Source organism: Electrona antarctica (genome assembly GCF_951216825.1).
Source record: "Electrona antarctica genome assembly, chromosome: 8".
NCBI classification, from domain to species: Eukaryota; Metazoa; Chordata; class Actinopteri; order Myctophiformes; family Myctophidae; genus Electrona; species Electrona antarctica.
This window is the reverse complement of record NC_136789.1, coordinates 6131809-6134660: the sequence shown is the minus strand read 5'-3', so window position 1 is coordinate 6134660 and position 2852 is coordinate 6131809. Positions and strand designations below refer to the sequence as shown.

The 2852-nt window shown below is 41.2% G+C and overlaps 1 protein-coding gene across 1 annotated transcript in view; it reads left to right on the top strand.

Moving 5' to 3' along the window:
• Positions 1-2651, top strand: part of cxadr (CXADR Ig-like cell adhesion molecule) — a 48512-nt gene extending 45861 nt beyond the window's left edge. The window contains exon 7 of the mRNA XM_079508214.1: positions 1-2651. This exon is cut by the window's left edge and continues 289 nt beyond it. The gene's annotated coding sequence lies outside the window, so the exon portion shown is untranslated.
• The last annotated feature ends 201 nt before the right edge of the window (positions 2652-2852 follow it).

Here is a 2852-nt window from a genome sequence, read left to right as displayed (position 1 = left end):
GCTATTGCTCCTCTCTAAGGGGGAAGGGACAATGTTGGGGGACGACACGCACACACAAGCCAATGAAGTTGGGAGGAAGGATCAGGCTATTGAATGGATGCTTCCTCTGTGAAGGCCTGGCTCTGGCGTGGTGCTAAGAAGGAAAGTGGTACTGGTACATTGCTGGAACTACACCAAACCACATGAACTATTTACAGAAGACAGCCTACATATACTTTTACGAATTTTACTTCTTGGACTTTCTCACAGGCAAAAAAAAACAAAACACCATCATACTAGTGTGGTGTGGAAACAGTTGGATGGTCAATATACAGATTTTATTGTACATATTTAAAATGCATGTTTTCTTTTCTTTTTTTTTGGATGGCCCTTCCCATATAAATACTGTGTTTCAAAGCAGATTCAGGACATGAGTAAGTGACGTATACATCTGTACATCTGTATGCTATGCATGTATGTATAGAATTACAACTGTATGCGTGAGTGTGAGGAAGGCTTGTGATGGGAAGTGTAGAGCTCAGCTAGCTACTGTCTGATTGAAGAAATGCCTATACTACAGTATCATATGTTGTTTTTTTTTACCATTTTTATTATATTTAACTCCAGGAATTCCACATTAGACAAAAGAAAATATGTGAAGAAAACCTCTGGGTATTTTTTAAATGTAGCAGATCGGTTTTTATGAAGACATTACCAAGATTTGACATGACGAATTTATGAACTGAACGAAGCGGCCAATCTTCCCTGCTACTAGACTTACAAGACACTTGTTACGTTACTATGTCATATGGTATTTATCCTCCCTGGAAGCATTTAGGTCAGCCATTTGTTGTTAAACCGTTTACTGTTTGAATTGGCTAGTTTAGGGTGGAGCGAGATGAGGATTGGCTGGTGGTTGATGAATGGGGCGGTGCAAATCACTGCCTCTTGTGATTGGGGGATTATTGTTTTGGCTTTCCGTGTAAAAACAAAAGACTACCCCCCCGTCCCCTGCTCCCCAAGTTCTTAGAAGAACACATAGAGGGAAACGGCTTGAGAAGCAGCTTCACTGAGCATTCTCATCTGATTCTGTTTGACTGGAACCAGCCCACCACATCGCCCCACCCCCCCGCCTAACTCCTCAGACCCTTAACAAAACATCCCTGCCCCCAAACACGCAACACATGGCAGCCCGTCTTAATTCATTATCTGGGGTATCTATGACCCTGGTCTAAAGGTCTGAAGTACTTAACCCTCCTTATTTGCTGTTGCATTACAAGGAGCCAATATCTTGATTAAGCTTCTTTCTATGGTCAGTATGGAGGACTTGGCAGGGCTGGTGACATTAATTGGAATTTTTAATGAAATTATACACCCGTGTACAGAGGCATACTATCTAGGACGTAAGTGAGAAGTGCCCATAAAATGAACGTGATAAGCCTGAGAATTGTGAACCACCGGTGCTGTGTAATGTGTGTATACAGCAGGTAACCTGGACCTGGAGCCTGTTTATGCAGCAGTATACTCCATATATCTTCCTCAGATTGGACATAATTATGGTAGGTGTGACTGACCAGTTGTCACAAAGGCACCTATCACAAATTGTCCTCCTCCACATTATAAACTAGCCAAGAGTCAGAAAAGTTGAACTGTTTTCCTATTCTTGTGATTAATGACATTGCGGTGAATGAATCCTCCAGCCTTACATTTAGTGCTCCGTAGTTTGTTTCCTGTACAGCCCACAGGCTGCAAATTAATATTCTGTTGTGCCTTGTTGTACCTATTGACTTCTACACAGCTGTCACGCTGGCTGTCCAGGTGGCCTTGAGAGTGGTGCCAGATTAAGTATCTTGCGAGCAACTCAATGTGACTGGACTAAATGTGACCAGTACACAATATTTGTTGTTCTGTTACCTTGTCCCACCACTCCCCCCACCTGTGCACGGTTGACTCAAGAACAGCACTGTTCTTGTGCTTTTATTTTATAGTTGAAATGTTGTTTGCACCCACAATATTGTTTTTTAATTCATTACGTGATGTGCTTTTTTATGACATGTTTGGCTATATGTATAAATAACCTGTCAAAGTAACAGTAGTTCTAATCACAACACAGTGTAACGCTACAATGAAGATGGATGTGTGTATGTATATAAGATGCTCTGCGGTGCTGTGCTTGGCCTATGTAAACTCTGAGGTGGGGCACTGGGGTCTTATCGTGTGTGTGTGTGTGTGTGTGTGTGTGTGTGTGTGTGTGTGTGTGTGTGTGTGTGTGTGTGTGTGTGTGTGTGTGTGTGTGTGTGTGTGTGTGTGTGTGTGTGTGTGTGTGTGTGTGTGTGTGTGTGTGTGTGTGTGTGTGTGTGTGTGTGTGTGTGTGTGTGTGTGTGTGTTGGGGGTTCACTGGCTGGAAGTGACTTCTATATAGTATTTTAGTTAGATCTTCAACTGCAGGCAAACTGTACAGAGCCATTAGAGAGACAGTCCTACTGTACAATCCAACATTAATGACAAGTACTACTAATCTTATTAAGTGTAGATTTTAAAATTGTGTACTAATATTGTATGAAGATCTTTAAGGTTTGCACGCTGTGCATTTATTTTACTTTCCCTTTTTTTTCTGTGCGTGTTTTGTGCTGTATTTTTTAATAATAAAAGTCCACAAAACTAATGTAAAAGTCATGTTTTGTTTAGTTTCCCTGACATCACCATGAGTATTTCACCCCAAGAAAATACTAATTTCTATCAATTACCACACCCCATGAAGCCTCGGCTTGAATTCATGTGAATCTTTTTCCAGTAGGAGACTCAATGGAGACTCGTGAATGAACTGAAGGCTTCACGGGATGTGTAATTGATTGAAAATAAGTTTTTGTTTT